Genomic DNA, 20,430 nt, shown 5'->3' on the forward strand with positions numbered 1-20,430 from the left:
TAAACCGAAGATCATGGGTTCAAACCCCATTCACGCCTAGCAAGGTCTCGATGTAAATCCCATGTTGAAATGTCATGGGATTTACAGAATATCCATATAGTTACATTGGGGAATGGACATTTGATGTCATAAACTCCGGCAAGGAAAAACCTTGACAGTAGCAACACTGTGATCGAAGACACTCAGAACTTCAATAATTAAGAACATCATTTCGTGAAGAGCACACATTCAAATTCATGAGGCATGATGTCTAAGGGGGTCAGTACCGTGAACAGAATGTCGTTATCTTTACATTGTGGGATGGACATTTGTTTTCTTTAGTTCAAGCATGGGAATACTCTTACAGTAACAATACTGTGAAGGAAAACATACCGAACCTCAATAAACAAGAAAATGAAAAGTTAAACTTTTTTTCAAGATTGGTTTTGGCAAATTCTGAGGCGTGGTGGCCAAGTGGTAAGGCGTCGGTCTCGTAAACCGAAGATCATGGGTTCAATCCCCATTCACGCCTAGCAACTTCTTGAAGAAATGTCATGTGATATACAGAATGTTCAGATAATAACAATTGGGAATGGACATTTGATGCCATCACTTCCAGCAAGGTAAGACCTATACAGTAGCAATACTGTGAATGAAGATACGTAGTACCTCATGGAATAAGAAAAGTTAAAGATTATTGAAAGAGCACATATTAAAATACATGAGGCATGATGGCCAAGGGGGTCAGTATCGTGAACAGAAGACCATTGAATCAAACCCCATCCATGCCTAGCAAGGTCTCTGCGAAATGGAATGTAATTTACAGAATGTCATTATCTTTACATTGTGGGATGGACGTTTGTTTTCTTTAGTTCAAGCATGGGAAACTCTTACAGTAACAATACTGTGAAGGAAGACATACCGAACCTCAATAAACAAGAAAATGAAAAGTTAAAGTTTTTTTCAAGATTGGTTTTGGTATATTCTGAGGCGTGGTGGCCAAGTGGTAAGGCGTCGGTCTCGTAAACCGAAGATCATGGGTTCAAACCCCATTCACGCCTAGCAAGGTCTCGATGTAAATCCCATGTTGAAATGTCATGGGATTTACAGAATATCCATATAGTTACATTGGGGAATGGACATTTGATGTCATAAACTCCGGCAAGGAAAAACCTTGACAGTAGCAACACTGTGATCGAAGACACTCAGAACTTCAATAATTAAGAACATCATTTCGTGAAGAGCACACATTCAAATTCATGAGGCATGATGTCTAAGGGGGTCAGTACCGTGAACAGAATGTCGTTATCTTTACATTGTGGGATGGACATTTGTTTTCTTTAGTTCAAGCATGGGAATACTCTTACAGTAACAATACTGTGAAGGAAAACATACCGAACCTCAATAAACAAGAAAATGAAAAGTTAAACTTTTTTTCAAGATTGGTTATGGCAAATTCTGAGGCGTGGTGGCCAAGTGGTAAGGCGTCGGTCTCGTAAACCGAAGATCATGGGTTCAATCCCCATTCACGCCTAGCAACTTCTTGAAGAAATGTCATGTGATATACAGAATGTTCAGATAATAACAATTGGGAATGGACATTTGATGCCATCACTTCCAGCAAGGTAAGACCTATACAGTAGCAATAATGTGAATGATGATACGCAGTACCTCATGGAACAAGAAAAGTCAAAGATTTTATAAAGAGCACATACTCTAATTTCTGCGGCGTGGTGGGGGTGGTAAGGCGTCGGCCTCGTAAACCGAAAATCATGGGTTCAATCCCCATTCACGCCTAGCAAGTTCTTGAAGAAATGTCATGTGATATACAGAATGTTCAGATAATTACAATTGGGAATGGACATTTAATGCCATCACTTTCAGCAAGGCAAGACTTTTACAGTAGCAATACTGTGAATGAAGATACGTAGTACCTCATGGAATAAGAAAAGTTAAAGATTATTGCAAGAGCACATATTAAAATACATGAGGCATGATGGCCAAGGGGGTCAGTATCGTGAACAGAAGACCATTGAATCAAACCCCAATCATGCCTAGCAAGGTCTCTATGAAATGGAATGAAATTTACAGAATGTCATTATCTTTACATTGTGGGATGGACGTTTCTTTTCTTTAGTTCAAGCATGGGAATACTCTTACAGTAACAATACTGTGAAGGAAGACATACCGAACCTATATAAACAAGAAAATGAAAAGTTAAACTTTTTTTCAAGAGTTGTTTTGGTAAATGATGAGGCGTGGTGGCCAAGTGGTAAGGCGTCGGTCTCGTAAATCGAAGATCATGGGTTCAATCCCCATTCACGCCATGCGAGTTCTTGAAGAAATGGCATGTGATACACAGAATGTTGACGTAATTACATTTGGGAATGGATAATTGATGTCATCACTTTCAGCATGGGAAGACTTTTACAGTTGCAATACTGTGAATGAAGATATGTAGTACCTCATGGAATAAGAAAAGTTAAAGATTATTGCAAGAGCACATATTAAAATACATGAGGCATGATGGCCAAGGGGGTCAGTATCGTGAACAGAAGACCATTGAATCAAACCCCAATCATGCCTAGCAAGGTCTCTATGAAATGGAATGAAATTTACAGAATGTCATTATCTTTACATTGTGGGATGGACGTTTCTTTTCTTTAGTTCAAGCATGGGAATACCCTTACAGTAACAATACTGTGAAGGAAGACATACCGAACCTCAATAAACAAGAAAATGAAAAGTTAAAATTTTTTTCAAGATTGGTTTTGGTAACTACTGAGGCGTGGTGGCCAAGTGGTAAGGCGTCGGTCTCGTAAACCGAAGATCATGGGTTCAAACCCCATTCACGCCTAGCAAGGTCTCGATGTAAGTCTAGATGTAAATCCCATGATGAAATGTCATTGGATTTACAGAATATCTATATAGTTACATTGGGGAATGGACAGTTGATGTCATCAACTCCGGCAAGGAAAAACCTTGACAGTACCAATACTGTGATTTAAGACACTCAGAACTTGAATAATTAAGAAAATAATTTCGTGAAGAGCACACATTCAAATTCTTGAGGCATGATGGCCAAGGGGGTCAGTTTCGTGAACAGAAGATCATTGAATCAAACCCCATCCATGCCAAGCAAGTTCTTTGTGAAATGTAATTTACAGAATGTCATTATCTTTACATTGTGGGATGGACGTTTGTTTTCTTTAGTTCAAGCATGGGAACACTCTTACAGTAACAATACTGTGAAGGAAGACATACCGAACCTCAATAAACAAGAAAATGAAAAGTTAAACTTTTTTTCAAGAGTTGTTTTGCTAAATGATGAGGCATGGTGGCCAAGTGGTAAGGCGTCGGTCTCGTAAACCGAAGATCATGGGTTCAAACCCCATTCACGCCTAGCAAGGTCTCGATGTAAGTCTCGATGTAAATTCCATGTTGAAATGTCTTGGGATTTACAGAATATCCATATAGTTACATTGGGGAATGGACATTTGATGTCATCAACTCCGGCAAGGAAAAACCTTGACAGTAGCAATACTGTGATTGAAGACACTCAGAACTTCAATAATTCAAGCATGGGAATACTCTTACAGTAACAATATTGTGAAGGAAGACATACCGAACCTCAATAAACAAGAAAATGAAAAGTTAAACTATTTTTCAAGATTGGTTTTGGTAAATTCTGAGGCGTGGTGGCCAAGTTGAAATGTCGTTGAAATGTCATGGGATTTATAGAATATCCATATGGTTACATTTGGGAATGGATAATTGATGTCAGCACTTTCAGCAAGGCAAGTCTTTTACAGTAGCAATACTGTGAATGAAGATACGTAGTACCTCATGGAATAAGAAAAGTTAAAGATTATTGAAAGAGCACATATTAAAATACATGAGGCATGATGGCCAAGGGGGTCAGTATCGTGAACAGAAGATCATTGAATCAAACCCCATCCATGCCAAGCAAGTTCTTTGTGAAATGGAATGTAATTTACAGAATGTCATTATCTTTACATTGTGGGATGGACGTTTGTTTTCTTTAGTTCAAGCATGGGAATACTCTTACAGTAACAATACTGTGCAGGAAGACATACCGAACCTATATAAACAAGAAAATGAAAAGTTAAACCTTTTTTCAAGATTGGTTTTGGTCAATTCTGAGGTGTGGTGGCCAAGTGGTAAGGCGTCGGTCTCGTAAACCGAAGATCATGGGTCCAAACCCCATTCACGCCTAGCAAGGTCTCGATGAAATGTCATGGGATTTACAGAATATCCGTATGGTTACATTGGGGAATGGACATTTGATGTCATCAACTCCGGCAAGGAAAAACCTTAACAGTAGCATTACTGTGATTGAAGACACTCAGAACCTCAATAAATAAGGACATTGTTTTTGGTAAATGATGAGGTGTGGTGGCCAAGTGGTAAGGCAAACATTCACTTAATCTGCAAGCAGCTTCGGAAAGTCCCGTTCTCACTCACTGCTTTGGCGTGAAAAGGCAGTGTGCCTTTCCTGATGAATTGAAATATTTTCATGTTTTGTCAGGGTACCCACAAGAATGCATATAAGAATACATGACCTGTTCGAGGGAATAGTACCTCTTGAGTTGGCTCTGTGCCTTAGTGGTCTGATCAAGGAAAAATACTTTACGTTCATTCAACTCAATGACTAATCAGACGGTTCCCCTACAAGTGGACTGACAAAGCTGACAGCTCGTAGCCTGCACCACTGAATTTTACCAGCCGGAAGACGCTCATGAAAATTGGAGCATCTTGCGTTTGCTCCCTCTTATCATCGGTTACATAGTGCAAGAGAGTAAACCAGGATGGCATCTTCTAATGGATCTGGAAGACATTGTGGAGCTAGTGGTTTCTCCATTTCAGACCGATGACACAATTAGATACTTGGACACCAAAATATCAGAACACAGGCATAAGGAATGATGAACTATATCCTCAGACCTTAAAACCTTAGACATCATTGTGTTTGTTTCTTTTTTTTAACAGTATTAATAAATCATGTTACACAAATTATCCCTTATCTCTAATCAATCATGTCTCTCATTTATATTCACCCTTATGTATTTTTCATAAAAATAAAAATAAATGCATTTCTAAAACACAACCTCAACATATTAACTAATTTCAATGTCTCCATAACATTTACAGCTGACTCCAATTGATTTTTTGTTGGTTAAAAAAAAAATATATTACATATCAGCTAGCAACGTAGCATGCTAACTAGTACACTCACTGGAGTCCTCAATCATATAAAACAAAAGAAAGCAAATCGTCCGGTTGCAGCGGTCAGGAAACCTCTGGCAACAACTTCGATCAAGTACAGACAGTATTTTTTTCCATAAAATGCCCCAACTTCACTCGTTGCTGGATCGTGAGTTGTTAGCATCAGGCTTAGCTAAAGTGTTATTGATCCCAGCATGCAATGCTCACGGCTACTGGATTAACTACATATCACATACATAATGTGCCCTCTAGCGGTTATTTTAGGCAACAACAGTCATCTTGAACACAGTTTCCCTCTTAAATTCAGATATTAAAATGAAACTAATTAACTATGATGCCAAACAAACAAATACTAATCAGTTAACACAAAGCTGTACTTTCATAGGGGTTACATTTACTTGAAAATTAATATTGACTTTACTTCCAAAACTCCTTTCTTACACACAAGAAATCAAGTATATACAAAGACTAGCCTTGCTTTATCTGCATAATAATCTGATGCAAAAAGTTGCCTTACCTTTTTTAAGTAGATCAAGGTCAATATTTTTATCAGTGCAGCATTTGTACAATTGAAGGACGATAACAGAGAGGGTAAAAGGGTTCTAAAGAGGTTGAGTATCTCATTACGCAGAAGCGAACCATGTGTGTGGTTCTGGATAACAACATGTTAGATGGTGAAAGACTACATGAAGCATCTGAACTTGCTGAGTGTGGCAGGTTATCCTAGGGCTCATCTTATGAATTCATCTTTCACATGCATGCAGAAAAACTCTTTCAGAGCTCATCGTACACACTACTTACAAACATAAAAGACAGCATGACATATGAACATGTATCACACAATCCCTGACCCTGTTTTTTTTGTATTCAATTTGGCATACAATGCATGTCTGCATAAAAATGTTTGGCAGAACTACAAAAGTAATTTGTCCCTTGTTCTTTTTGAAAAGTACTCTAGATTTATAAATATTCATACACATCTTTATGAAAGTTGAATAGCATAGCTTCTCATACAATATCATTTGTTCATATAAAACACCAGGTTCCTTTAATAATAAACAAAACACCAAACATAAAAAATAAAATAATTCAGAGAGGGGTCCATGTGTTGGATTCTCTTTTGTAAAGGATGAGAGAAAACATTCTACAGCACATTCACTGCTTGCAGAAATGCTCAGCGGTGTCCTTTGATGTCGAAGAGAATGCATCTAATGGTGATTTATGCAATCAAAGGTGTGGCCTCTAATGGTTATGGCTTGTGTGGGTCAAACAGCTCATTTGGGGACAAAAAACACGTTTTGATTTGTGTTAGAACCTCTATCCCATTTCCTTTTATGTAAGGTATCGTTTTAGCAAGACTTTGTGTGTTTCCCTTTCACCCTCTGTTCTCTGCCTGTGCTTATGGCGTTATAGTGTCTCGGGTCTTGTTGTGATCAACACCAGATGCTATGTCTGTTTATGTTTTCCTCACCCTCTGTAGCACACATACAAACAGCAACAGGCGGAGAACACACTGGAAGCCCCACAGTGATGGTAGCATAAATGTTTTCACTGTTGCTCTCTCATGAACGTCGACAATGAGAGAGGCAACTTCTCCGTCAGCATGCTGCATCATCATTAGCATCATTTCAGCTCTCCTCAACTCTGGGTCCCTCGTCCTGGTTCTCCCGCCTTCCACGCCCCCTTTCCTGTTGAACCTTACTTTCCTTTTCCTATTAATCTTCCTTCTCCTGCTCTCTGCTTAGCTTTCTCCCTCTGTTTGGGTATGGCCCAGTTTGCCTAGTTGAATATCCTTGGCATTTTGAAGTCAGTAATGGTATTTTTTTTGCAGAGGTCTCTGACGCAATCGTTTAAACATTTCATACTATTTATTCCTATATTATATTGCTACGACAATTAACAAATGACAAATTTCCTTTTTCGGTAGGTAAGGTTTCTTCCCTAATTCTTGAACGTTAAAATCGATCACCTTTTCTTCCCCTGAACTGTTCTCATCCTGCAAATAACGGCCATCGACACCGTGATCCATCAGATCCCCCTGTCCACTCTCTGAGTTTTGTGGAACTATAGGACTGTGGTTAGAATACTACCTCTTTCATTGGTCGATATGGTGTTTTTGATTGGTTTTGTATCAAAGTTATATAATGGTGTGCAACAATGGTCAGATATTGGCCCTCTGCACTTCTCACTGAGCCACGGCCTTCAAAAATGCATGTTGTGATTCACAAAGCATGCAATCCATGTTGATGATATGCTTTGTTTGTTGTCTTCCTCGATTTTAAATGTGTCTATAATTAGTAAACAAAACTATCATAAGTACCACAAATTTGATCCTTTGGCTGACATTTCCTTCTGTCATTGTCTTTTAATATCGGTTTATACAAAGCGTATACATTAACAATAGTTAAAGGTATAACAGAAATGAAGGAATTTGCATATAGTATACCAGCCAAGTAAAATTGTTATTGCCCGCTGAAAATAGCATCGACGATAACCCAATTACCATGAACAAATAACTAACCCTCACTTGCAAACCATATCTATCATGTGGTATGAAAAATAAGAAGCCATTAAGTATGCAGTTGGAGTATCCCCACTAGATCAAGACAGGCAACGTAGGCATACATTACGGGACTACAACAGGATTGACCACTACTAGGACAGAATATGAGTGGGCATAAGAAGTGGACACTAGAAGACTACCCTAGGGAACACTACTAGTTGGCTCTAGGAGACTACCCTAGGGAGTTACTACGAGTGGACACTAGGAGACTAGGCTTAGAAACACTAGGAGTGGAGACTAGGAGATTAAACTAGGAACTACTATGAGTGGACAACAGTAGTAGACTCCAGTAGATTCCCGACAACCAGTAACCCAGATGACATATGAGTTATTGAATAGCAGAGTTATATAGACCAACATCACAATAATGCATTATGCAATTGATGAGGCTTAAGGCAGGACATCACTATTAAAGTCAAAACATTCTTTCAAATGAAGGACACAAAAGGCACTATTTGATTACACTGCTGCAAGCTGTCTGGCGCTATGCAATCCACATTCAACCAAAGGCCAAACCGTGTTTTATCATATCTCTGTGCCTCACATTTTACATCCCATAAATACATTGGAAAAACTGTGTTTTTATAAATGAACGTAAACTAGGAGATATGTGGTTATTCTCGAAGAAATAAGGGGAACAAACATGCAGTACCAAATGAAAGATGGCCCCACTGTAACCTTTATGACTCAGACATCTGGCCTTAGACACCCAAGTAGTTGAAAAAGTTGAAACGTTCTCACACACACACACACACACACACACACACACACACACACACACACACACACACACACACACACACACACACACACACACACACACACACACACTCATTATATATACCAGTAAGAGTAAAATAATTAAACCTAACCCTCACTTGTATTTTTTTACATTGGTACTATTATCTCAGCTCAAATTTACAATGACACCATTTGTTTTGCTCTGTAATGACAACAAGCAACCTTCTTAAAGAGGCAATTAGCAGTCACAAAAACGATAGTTTTTGGACTTCGAAAACGGTTCCACTCTCAACTGTGTTCCACTCAGAAGCCACTTTAAACATGAAAGAGTCCACTCCACTGCAACATCGCCATCATCATCATCATCATCATCATCATCATCATCATCATCATCATCATCAACATCCCATTCAGGCACTTTCAATGTTCCTCTGTAGTGTAGTTGGGGTTGCTCCCTTCTACAAAGGGAATGTGTGAGTGAAAATGGTCCTATAAGTGACACCACCGTCCAACCTTTTCCACACCCACAAGCTTTGGTGAGCTTGAACTCTAAAGATGAATCCTCATCAGCATGTTAGCCGCTGGTCGGTTTCACGGTTTGTCACAGAACCATTCCATTATTCTCTTTGAGTAAGTAAACATTTTTTAGTGATTTACTTTTATGAACAACGTCAACTAGTGTTCACACTGTTGAGATGTATACCCATTTTCCACGCAATTTGCATCAAACTACATCCACATAAGCCATTTACTACACTGCCGGAAATGGTTTGAGTATTTGATTTCGGCCAAGGATTGTAAAAAACAGACACACACACAACGATGGACAGACTTGCTGCTAAAAATTCCCAAACAGACTTGAGATTAATAAGCAAGCACTAGCATTGACTGCCCTGGCAAATAACCGATAAATCTATTCCTCTGTTAATAGTCATAAAATAAGTGTTTTCCATTCTATAGTAAGTTGAAAACTAGAATTGGTATCTACTTTGGTTTCGCTGTGTGTGTGTGTGTGTGTGTGTGTGTGTGTGTGTGTGTGTGTGTGTGTGTGTGTGTGTGTGTGTGTGTGTGTGTGTGTGTGTGTGTGTGTGTCTCCAGCCTACAAACACACTCAACATGGTTTATGAACTCACTAATGTGATAGTAGCTGCATTGAAACAGATTGTTGAAACTATAATTGAGTGTAGTCGTGAGTCTATGAGGGGGAATCCCCGAGCCAACATCATTCCATTTGGTTTTATAGGGACTTTCTACGACAGTTCTAGATGTATTGAAACATTTTGATAGACATCACTGGTGCTAGTGGAAGTGTTGACTGACTACTTTCCAATCCCCCAGTGCAGTGCTGCTCCGTCAAGGGGAGAGATGACATGGAAGAGAAAGGTGTGGGGGATGAAAAGTAAGGGAACACACCGCAGCACCGACCGACAAATGTAAAGATATGCTGTTGTGCTGCGCTGTATTAACAGCTTATATAACATATGTGAATTCCAGTTGGAAGAAGAATTAGAAGGGAGATGCGTTGACAAAGAATCAAAGAGGGGAGAGACAGAGCAAAATCTGACGGAGACAGGAGGAAGAGACAAGGCAAGCGAACAGATGTGTGGTGTGATCTCTGGTACTTGGCAGGTACTTCAGCAAAGCTCTATCCTCCTCTGCTACTCTCTGGGAGCACCTTTAAATCACACTTAGTGTTGTTGCTCTAATGCTACAATCTGTCGTTAAAGGTGCTATTAATTTGTTATATTTGCATAAACATGTCTCAGAGAGGCACAGATATAATTTCCCTAGTTGAGGCAATGCATCAGAGCTAATGACATTTACCTGTTGCAAAGTATTTTTGTAGAATACTTTAAATGGTTTTAAATTATATTCCATCTGAACATTAGATGAAAAACACAACAATGTTTACCCACAGTATATTCTATTTTCGCTAATTTATTTGTCTAAGGTTATGAGGCCACTAACTCACATTCATTTCATCTATTTTTGCAATGCATATTTGTGATAATTATTCAAAAAATGTACACAGACAAATATGCTCGTCTTACGCCCGCCTTTTCCGGCATGGTCCCACGTTTACATTAACGAGGTAATGTTGATTTCGCACCCCAATTGACCCTCTCGGACCCTACACATATTACGGGTTTCATTTTCATGTAAATGTGATAGAAGTAGAGATGTTGCTGCGTTGTCTCTGCAACAGAGAGATCGCAGCGATATGAGTAGTTCTAACAGGAGAGACGGTGAAATTTTCGAGATGCTGACCATCACGGGAGATAAGGTGATGCAGTCGCATTTAACGAAGACGTTGAAAGATGTTGTTATCTATGAGAAAGACTCAGAGGGACTTTCCTTACGAGGCTTTGGTCGGGATAAAAAACATGTGGTCAGCAAAATAAAGAATATGTTGGGGTTTTTTGCACTTGTAAATAGTAGCCTACACTAGGATGTCGTCTACTCATTCGTGCAGGCTTGAATAAAAAGAAAAAGAAAAATATAAAAATTATTCTAAAGAGGTCTATTCTCCATGCGTAGTCCCGCCTGCAGGGTATGCCAAGCCACATGTATTTTTGTACTTGATACATGATATTTGCCTTGGCACAGGGAAATCGTACATATACTTTATATTAGAGCATATTACAGTAAAGGTATCAAATGCAACACATATGCCCTGATACTTTCAGAGTTGAATCTTAAGTAAATGAGACCAGAAGTCAAATGCATGCATCATATTGAGTATGTTGTAGCTTTCCGTTTGTGCTGTGAGGAGGCTGTGTGTCTTTAAATGCTTTGATTGGCAAACGGATATCAAATTATGAATATAAATGGAAAGTATTCAATTCTATCCCAATCCTTTACAGCTGGGCATGTTTGTGTGAGAGAGATGGAGTCAGACATCGAGAGAGGGATACTGTGTGTCTCTGTGTGAGAGCAATATGTGTGTGTGTGTGTGTTTGTGAGGAAAAGGGAGATACTTTGTGTGTGTGCGTGTGCGTGTGTGTGTGTGAGACACGGAGAGAGATTGAGCGTGTGTGAGAAAGCAAGTGGGATCGTGAGTGTGTCAGAGCTCCATGATCAGAGAGTTGTGATCAGACACCAGGGTCTGTTGGTTTGAGCATCAAAGCGATGACACAGAGTGGCCCCGGTTGACATACACAGTGTTTGTTTGTGTATCTGAGAGACTGAAAGGGAGGAGATGTGGAAAAACCGCTGTGTGTTAACGAGGAGGATCCCTATCTACAAAGAGGATCCACAAGGCCATGTGATTTGATTATTCTATTGGTGGAACTGTGCTCCAAGAGTCAAGATGGCCAAACACTTTCCTCATGTTCTTCAAACCATACACCATTTAGCTAACGGGTGTAAACTGGGGATGGCCAAAAAAGGTGACAAAACTCCTGGCCAGAAAAGAGCAACCAAGCCCCTTCCAATGCTACATTTCTCTAAACAAACTGTTTAAGTGACACATAAAAGCCTGTCAGTAGCTGCGTTTCCATCCCCCTGCTTTTATGCGAATTTTGAAGTATCGAATCAGTAAACGGTGATGGAAACACCAACATTCGCATAAAAATCCACTTATTCGTAAAAAAGTTTTTCCGCTCTCTTGAGGTGGTTTTTGACTTATGCGAAAGACAAAGAGCAAAAGTGGGTGATGGAAACACACTTTTTGAAATAGCTGTGACTTAGCTCTCTCTCCTCCACTCCTCTCCCCTCTCCTCCTCTCTCATCTCTCCTCCACTCCTCTCTCCTCTCCTCATCTCCTTCACTCCTTCACTCCTCTCTCATCTCTCCTCCACTCCTCTCCTCTCTCCTCATCTCCTCTTCTTTCCTCCGCTTCGCCCCACATTTAACCCCAGTTTCGGAACGTTGCCCAATCTTGGATGCTCAACTGAGAGTAGCGTGAGTTTGTTGGCTTTGGCTCTGAAATTACAGCCTGGACGTCTTTTTTGTTTTGAAGATTATGTTGGCAATCTGTGGCCACATGAAAACGTTTTTTTCATCGGACTGCCGCATGGAGCTAACCTGGACATCCTCTCCCACGACCTTGAGGACCTGGCCTACATATGGAAGCTCATCATAGGTGATGATCACGAACTTGCCACTCAAGTCTTCAAGACCAGCTGCTTTTGGAGTGTTTGAGGGAACCTTAGTGTGGCAGGTGGTGGGCCCCAGGTTCACCAATACTGGCTTGTAACACATGCATGTTGTCAGATCTGCATACTTGCAAAAGCATGACACCTCTCTGTGAAAAAGGTTCCAGCCTGTGAAGACAGAACTTGGTGGATTTTGAACGTGTCCCGCAGTTGCCGATTTGTCGGGGATCATTTCATCAAATTTTTGCATACTCTGCTCGTTAATCCAATCGTATGTTATATTCGATCCTGCTTTTATTGTCAGCATGTTGTATAAGTCCACTGGAGTCTGCAGCTCACCTCCTCGCTGTAAAATTAGATCCGTCTCTCATTTGACAGCACCGCCAATGCCATCTGGGGCACCCTTTCCATGAGCCCTCTCCAAATAGTAGTTCCATGTAGTATTCTTGAACGCATAAATGAAAGGCAAAGTACTTAACAAGTAAAAGTTTGTCTTGTTCCTGTATTGTGTTACGGGGCCGTCATTGATGATATGCAGGGTAGTGATTTGTGGGCAGTTTGTGCGAAGCTCTTTTAGTATGGGCTCCAGGTGTGCCCACACTGCACGCTCATCATGAAAAATGAAAATGAAAAGCTTGTATCTCCCTGCTCAACTTGCAAGCGTAGTTCTCCGAAAAATCTACATGTAACACTGCTTCAGTTTTAGTGAGCCTTTCCTTTAAAGCATGGAACTGTTCCGTTTGGTGGACCCAATTGAATTGATGGATGGCTATTGCTTCGATCTTCTTTTGAAACACATTTTTTAACTCCTGGACTGTCCCCGAGTATGTTTTTTTTAACAACATTGGCGAAGGTTTTTTCTCCATTGTTTGAAGTGACACGCTCCCATTGTTCCCATGACACTTAGCTAGGAAGTCTGTCTCTGGAAACTTGACCTCCTCGAAGCAGCAATCCAGGCATATGCAGTCCATGCAATCTTTATTTTTTGGCTCACACATGATTGAACATAGTATTTGCGAAAGGCTGGTTGTCTGCAACAGCCCTTGTGGGTGGAGTTTGCTGATCAAAAGCCTGATATGTTCATGTTCTGCACAGGCACACGTCTCCCTATCCCTCGTCTTTGGCTCTGTGATATAAGAAGGCCGTCTTCGGGTAAATTGTCTGTACGACATGGCCAGATGCTGTCCCATCTCTGATTTAAATTGTGAATGGTGTTCATTGAGTGGCTTTGGCAGGACTCTTCTTTGCATCTTATTTTTATTTTTGGTGACAGTGTGTTTTTTCCCAGCTAAAAGACGACTGTTTGTCTCTGGAGAGAAAATCTATAACAGCTTGCTTTCTCTCAGCTGATTGAATTTTTCACTTACTCTTTTTCCTTTTATTAACCTCTTCTCTCTCTTCCTGAATTTTTCTTTTTGTTTTCTCATATTCGCAAGCTGTTTCCTCCAATTCATGACCTGCCTTTTCAGTTGACATTTCTCCTTCTGCAGTTTCTTGTGACTTCTATTTTTCTTTTTTTATCTCTCTCTGGTGTGGAGGACACTAGTGGATTCAAATCCTCAATTTTGGGTATGGACTCTATCACAGCTCGTGTATTGTCCACCTGCTCTTGTGGCTGCTCTTGTTCTAAATTTACATAAACTGGTGGGGTGATCTCCATAGATGGTGGTGTAAGGTCTTAAACAGTGTTTGCCATCCTTTTTCTTAACCTGTAACTTCTGGATGCAGCCTTCCATTTATCTTTCTGCATATTTCTCTCTCTCTCTGGCATCTCATTTGACTTTGTATAGGAAATCATTCCCTGACATTTTCTTCTCTGGTAGCTAAAACAGTAATGTTATATAACATTAGGGATATGCTAAAAGTCTACAATGATTTGTAAAGGATCAAATTAATTCCATCAAAGTATTGAAAAATACCCAAGAACAATATGTACATCATGTTACTTTTATGGATTTCATTAAAACATTTTTATAACAACCTTTCTCTTCTCTTAGCCAGGAGATCCTCTCTTGCTGTAGGATCAGAATTAACACGCTGCCTATGGCGAGCAGATTTTACTTTGCTTGACATTCCCATCTGTAAAAATAATTTTAGACAGTTATAAATACATAAATAGGTCAATAACGAAAGTGAAATTACAGGCTCTAGATGTATTATTTTATATTTTTTGCATGATATGGTTCAAATATTAGACACAAAATCTTTTCTGAAATATTAGAAAAACATACTTGCATGAAAAACTATTCCAAACAATAATTAAATAAAGTACTAACTGTAAATAATTCATCAATTGCATATAAAAAACTAAAAACTGTCAATCTATGACTTATATATCTATGATGGAAAACACTAGGGTTGGCCTGAATGCCATTTTTCAGGCTTTGAATACTCGTTGGTTTTTCCGAGCGAATATTCGAATACTCGTTCCAGAAAAAAACACCATCAAAAACAACATTAATAATCCCTATATACTCCCTGGAACCGATTTTGACAGTATCTGCATATTTTGTTGAAGATTTAATAGCTTTTGAACGTTAATTAGTAGGCCTAAGTAGGTTGAAGTTCCTTAGTTTTTCCCCGTGAAAGCGAACAGCTGTTGCTTCGTTCCAAATCAGCTGTTCTCTGCCATCTCAGCCCCTACGGGATTTTTTCAATTCATCCTGGAAAGTGCATCTTTTCAGGGAATTTGTACATTAAATCCATAAAAAATACCGAATATTGATTGTCTTATGTGTCCATATTATATCCATTATATTGACCGGGTATTCCCAAGACGCTCACGCTCTGCAGCAAGCCAGTCACAGTTGATTGGCGCGGCGCTGTACAGCGAACGTAAACAAACAACTAAGCTAAGGTTTTAAGTATTACTTTTCCTCCAGAGATCCCGCTAATGTTGTGTTATAAAGTAAAGGGAAACAAGATATCTATTCTTCCTCCACCTCTCTTGCTTCTCTGCTTGGTGTCGCTGACTCCTATAGTTTGCCTCCCTCGCTCTGGTAACATCACGTACGTGAAAAAAAAAAAAAACGAAGCTCCGGATCCTGATTTAAGCTTCGAATACTAATTTTCCGAACGAGTATTCGAATAATTCGGGCCAGCCCTAGAAAACACATTGCAATGGTCGCACCACATGATAGGGTGGTCGCACTACTTGATATGTGATCGCACCACATGATATGTGGCCGCACCAAATGACATTTTCATGTTCAGTCAAAATTTACAGGCACATAATTGGCCACCTATGGAAAACAAGCTAGCTTTCAATAAAAGGCACCTATTAGGCCTACATAATGAAAACATTTCTTTTTAAAAATAACTTCATACTTAATGTTTTTTTGCGGTCATACCGCATGATATCCGAATATGGACACTACATTCTAACCGTTAAAAAGGTCATTTTTTCTTTTGCCATATTTGAGAGAGAGTTACAAACCTGAATGCAGCTTCCATGGGTCCTTGCCGAACAGCTGCATGATGCAACTTCCTGCCTCCGAATGGATTTCAACATAAAAGTACTTAAAGTGTTTTTTTCGATGGTCGCACCACATGATATTTCATAAAATGGACATCTTCTGACAAAGTTTGTTTGCATATTATGATGGAAATATAAATGCAAATGCGTTGACATTTTGCACAGAACTACAAAACATTTAGGAGATCATGCCAAATAGGGCAGACTAATAATTAGCCTAAATACATTCAGAGTAATTTCAAGGAAGTTTTAAGAACAGAAAATCATTGCGGATTTGCACCACATGATATTTCGACACTTTAGATAACAGAAAATTGCAAATGACTAATGTTTTTGAAGTGAGCACATACATGGTAACTATGCCACAAAAATATGGTAGCCTATATATTTATGTATTTGAATAATTTTTCAATTTCAAAAGAATACAGTTGGACTGAAAATGTAGGAGTCACGTCTTTGACCCGTTTACAACAGCTAATTAACGATATAACTATATGAACACCATTATATCTCACTCTGTTCGTGTCCATCGAGCAGGCTACCGTGTGATGACGTGGCGCTCCGTCCGGGCAGCGGATGCCTGAGGCGTCCGAGAGAAAGTGGAGCTTTTTGGATACTTATAGTATATAGCCCATCTACGTTGTGTGGCGAATTTGACGCACAACTTCGGTCATTATGACAATCAAACACAACAACGGTCCGAAAAAAATATCACGTTTCGTCGTTTCTCTCTTAACCATGGGGATAACCACCTTCCTAAAACTTTCAATCCAAAACGCATTTTCTTTTTTAAATCTCAGTGTTCAAATTCAAGCTAAAACAGTGTATTCAATAGCTCTTTAAGTAGAACATCTAACCTTATCAGCAACGTTATTAATTCGATTAAACAGGTTGCTTACAGTGAGCGTGTTCTCCCCGCGGCCCGGAGGTGTAGCTAGACGGAAGGCGAAGTCATGACCCGCCCTCATGACCCTGCCTCTCATTGGCTAGTACTCGTCGTTGATAACTTCGATGAGAGATAGACCACCCCCACCCCCCAACAATACCGTTTTTTGCAGATCTACACAATTTCCTTTGATGTTCAATTTCCTGTGTGGGGGCTGGCAAACACAAAGTAAGGTCCTCATTGTGAGAGAAGAAACTCTGAAAGGAAAAACATTCTTAGGTAACCTATAATCCACCACACAATTCCATTAATGGTGCATTGTTAGCCTGAATTTGAATTAGGCCTATATCAAAGTAACTGTAATTGATATGACTGTTCAGTGTAATAAATTGGCAGAAGCACAAATTTGAGGTGCAGGCAATACTGTGATGTCACTGCATGTCATAAATGTGTGCAGTGTTAAGGTTCTGGATTTGACTAATTCTTGTGACTGAGTTTTATTCATTGTGTGAACATGACCATGCTCTTGTATGATGAATGTATATACTATTTAATAGCGGGCCTGTTGGAGAAGTTATTCTGACAAGTTGGTCAGTGTGCATGTGCCAAGCAGCCTGCAGCTCACACACACAGCACGCGCGAACGTGGGTGATACAGTGACCAGTCTCTGGTCAATGTATTAAAGGCGGGGATCTTCTGAGCAGAGGTCCAGATCTTTTCCAAGTAAGACAGCATATGGGTCGCCCAAGCAAAGAGCGTTGGAGACACTACACACACCCCTTCCAAAATAACCTTATCATTGATAACCATGAATACATTCAATACAATACATTACATTGAAATATTAATGGGGGTTTTAAGAGAACTTAGCAAAACGAATGCCAAGATAAAAAATTATCTGCTGAAAACCGTCGAGTTTATAGCAAATTGCTTGGCCTGAGTGCAGTTAAAATGGTATCAAGAGTTTGATTTAACATTTGCAGTAGCATAATATACTGGTGGGAAGTCGAGGTATGATTGTCAATGGCAGTCATATTCATGAAACCTCCTGTGGCATACGAAAATAACTTACCCTTACCCTTAATTATTGAAATTGAAATGATAAAAACCTCACCATAATATGAACATAACTCTGAAAAGACCAAAATGTTTTTAACAGTATGCATTTAATGTCAAAGGCAATTCTTTTTGAATGGCTATTGCTCCGTCAATTCAAATGGAACACCATCACCATTTTGTAGTGCAAAGACATTTCGGATGGCTTTGCAATAAAAACTGGATGTTGTAATTGCGACACAGTGGAGCTTGAGACTCCGTCTTTACCATCAGTCATGCGGCAGCCAAGGATGAATATAATGAGTAACCCTAATGGGATGCGAAGATCAAGACAAGAACACAGACAGGAAAAGAACAACCCCAAAGTCACAAAGAGAGCGACAGAAGTATAATTAAACAAACATGGATGCAGACATTTGGATACTGATGTGGCATAGTGCATTTTAATAATAGATTACTTTGGACAGGGTTCAAAGGTATGATAAAGGGGTTCATATTTAATGGGGAATCTGAGAGAATGAAGAAGTGCTGTCCTTTGAAACAAGTTTGCCCAACTCAACACATAAAAAAATAGATTTTATAACCCTTGATATCAAACACATCTTTTTATTCACACATCCTTATTAATTTCCTTTTATGTGAATATTATTTTCCTTTTCTTTTTGTACAGTTATTTGAAATGTGTAGCTGCACATATTTGCAAACACCCCATATCATCTAATTATATATTATGACAAAATAACAAAATGAAAAAGTGTGGCACAAGTTTATTTCATGCCCGCTAGAAGCATGCATCGTCAGGGGAGACACAGGAAGGTGACGCTGCTGAATACTGAGCGTCCATTTTATATTTATGTAGTCGCCTCTCCTTGTAAACCCTGTCATTTTAAAAAACACAAAGTGTCATTCAACTGGTTTGGTAGAGTTATGAATAAAAAGTTGAAAGAAACAGAAGTGCCAAAATATATAGCTCCTCCATTTACCCCAAGATCTTCGGTATACCCACTTATTGTCCTTTTCTGTCATCAAATGGAAGGAGTTGATTATTTAGTTGTTTTGTGAACAGGCGTTAGCATAGATTTGAGCAAGATATTGTATTAAATTAAAGTAGGCCATCACCCAGGCCTCATGCAAGGTATGCAATAGATGGTTCATTTTAAAAAGGTGTCGAAAACCAACCTCTTTTTGATTCCGTTGGGCAATTTGTTTATTTGGGTACGGTTATATTACTGTCTCATGCTTACGCACAATGGTTCTTACAGGGAAGTATTGACGTAGTATGAATATACATAAGCTGTTCCTTGTTGAGTGGGCTTACACACATTTGCCACAGTGCAGAAAACAACAGTAAAACATAGCCGCCTGTCACTATAGTGATTAGACATCACAGAACAAGCTAAGCATTGCCCACACACTATTAGAAACATTTAGCAATAATTAGAGCCCAACTTTTAAGCCATTTTCCATCATAATTTTCCCTCTCGACGACAGACTCTGGCAGCAGAGTGAAATTTCAGTGCCGCTATCTTTAGGTTTGCTCTATAGGTGAACATTTGTCTTGTGTTTATTATTCAGCTCTGTCAAGTGAGAGAAGCCATAACTTTGTTGATTGTATTCATCAAGGGCTGCATGAAGTCTTATTGAAGCAAACATACTTGAATGTGCATTACTATTTTGGATAACAACGTCAGCTAAATAAATGTAATATAATTGAATGTTGTGCTACAATATAGCATGCACTAACTAGCCGCAGATGTTGCTGTGGTCTCCTTTATCTCTAGCTAGGTTTTTAAGTACATTGCACTTTTGAGTTTAGTACATTTTAAAGTACAATGGCTTGAGTGGTCAAAAGGAACATCCTTTAGTGCAGTTTGTCAGGGCTGGCTATGATTCTGCTTGTGAGTTTTCTTCTTGTTCTACACGGCCCAAGTAAAGTCTTTTTGTTTTTTCTTCCTTTTTTGTTGTTGATTCAATTTTTGTTTGTTTCCTGTAAAGAACTCGGAAATGCAAGCGAAGCCTTTTTCTTCAACTGTATGCATTGTTTTATTAGTGGTGGTAGATACAGTAGACAATGGATATCAAAGTGCTCTCTATGTCCCACAACTATACTTCTATATTTCTAAAGTTCCACAACAAAAGCTTATTCCACCATGAACATAATGTAATAACATATTTCCTTTGCAGTTTACTTTAACAAGTGGCAATAAACAGCTAAGACCCCAAAACCTGCAAGGGTCACATTTGATGGTCAAATAAGGAACGTTTTAAGGTCATACTATTGTTAACATGTTTCATTTTACATTTTAACAAATCATCTTATTAGGGTGATTAACATAAGCATATGCCTGTAGGTCACATCCGGTTAATTCAGGGGATATGTTTGATT

General features: G+C 39.2%; 7 non-coding genes across 7 annotated transcripts; all 7 read left to right on the forward strand.

Moving 5' to 3' along the window:
• The first annotated feature begins 439 nt into the window (after nucleotides 1-439).
• trnat-cgu (transfer RNA threonine (anticodon CGU)) lies at nucleotides 440-511 on the forward strand. The gene has a single exon. It is a non-coding gene; the product is annotated as a tRNA-Thr (tRNA).
• A 457-nt stretch (nucleotides 512-968) lies between these two features.
• Nucleotides 969-1,040, forward strand: trnat-cgu (transfer RNA threonine (anticodon CGU)). The gene has a single exon. It is a non-coding gene; the product is annotated as a tRNA-Thr (tRNA).
• Nucleotides 1,041-1,441: 401 nt separating this feature from the next.
• On the forward strand, nucleotides 1,442-1,513 carry trnat-cgu (transfer RNA threonine (anticodon CGU)). The gene has a single exon. It is a non-coding gene; the product is annotated as a tRNA-Thr (tRNA).
• A 721-nt stretch (nucleotides 1,514-2,234) lies between these two features.
• trnat-cgu (transfer RNA threonine (anticodon CGU)) lies at nucleotides 2,235-2,306 on the forward strand. The gene has a single exon. It is a non-coding gene; the product is annotated as a tRNA-Thr (tRNA).
• A 458-nt stretch (nucleotides 2,307-2,764) lies between these two features.
• trnat-cgu (transfer RNA threonine (anticodon CGU)) lies at nucleotides 2,765-2,836 on the forward strand. The gene has a single exon. It is a non-coding gene; the product is annotated as a tRNA-Thr (tRNA).
• A 474-nt stretch (nucleotides 2,837-3,310) lies between these two features.
• On the forward strand, nucleotides 3,311-3,382 carry trnat-cgu (transfer RNA threonine (anticodon CGU)). The gene has a single exon. It is a non-coding gene; the product is annotated as a tRNA-Thr (tRNA).
• Nucleotides 3,383-4,143: 761 nt separating this feature from the next.
• trnat-cgu (transfer RNA threonine (anticodon CGU)) lies at nucleotides 4,144-4,215 on the forward strand. The gene has a single exon. It is a non-coding gene; the product is annotated as a tRNA-Thr (tRNA).
• Nucleotides 4,216-20,430: the final 16,215 nt, after the last annotated feature.

The sequence above is a fragment of the Gadus morhua genome, chromosome 10, assembly GCF_902167405.1.
Source record: "Gadus morhua chromosome 10, gadMor3.0, whole genome shotgun sequence".
Lineage (NCBI taxonomy): Eukaryota > Metazoa > Chordata > Actinopteri > Gadiformes > Gadidae > Gadus > Gadus morhua.